The 210-nt window shown below is 26.7% G+C and overlaps 1 protein-coding gene across 1 annotated transcript in view; it reads left to right on the top strand.

The window, feature by feature from the left end:
• LOC107681742 (carboxyl-terminal PDZ ligand of neuronal nitric oxide synthase protein-like) overlaps positions 1–98 on the top strand; it is a 21,449-nt gene extending 21,351 nt beyond the window's left edge. Inside the window, exon 11 of the mRNA XM_016478065.1 lies at positions 1–98. The gene's annotated coding sequence lies outside the window, so the exon portion shown is untranslated.
• Positions 99–210: the final 112 nt, after the last annotated feature.

Below are 210 nucleotides of genomic sequence, written 5' to 3'. Positions count from 1 at the left end.
CTGTTCCTGCTGAAAAAAACAGCTCAGACCAGCAGCAGCAGCTAAGCACTTCAGCTTTTGCATTGCAGCTTCAGCTTTCAGAATAAATATATAAATAAATATCAGAATATATAAATGTATATTAAATATATTTAATCTAATTATATATATATATACAGTATATATATATATATATATATATATATACACGTATGTGTGTGGGTGTATGTA

Source organism: Sinocyclocheilus anshuiensis, unplaced genomic scaffold (genome assembly GCF_001515605.1).
Source record: "Sinocyclocheilus anshuiensis isolate Anshui unplaced genomic scaffold, SAMN03320099.WGS_v1.1 scaffold436, whole genome shotgun sequence".
Taxonomy (NCBI): domain Eukaryota; kingdom Metazoa; phylum Chordata; class Actinopteri; order Cypriniformes; family Cyprinidae; genus Sinocyclocheilus; species Sinocyclocheilus anshuiensis.
The sequence above is the reverse complement of the archived record's forward strand: the minus strand, read 5'-3'. Positions and strand labels throughout refer to the sequence as shown.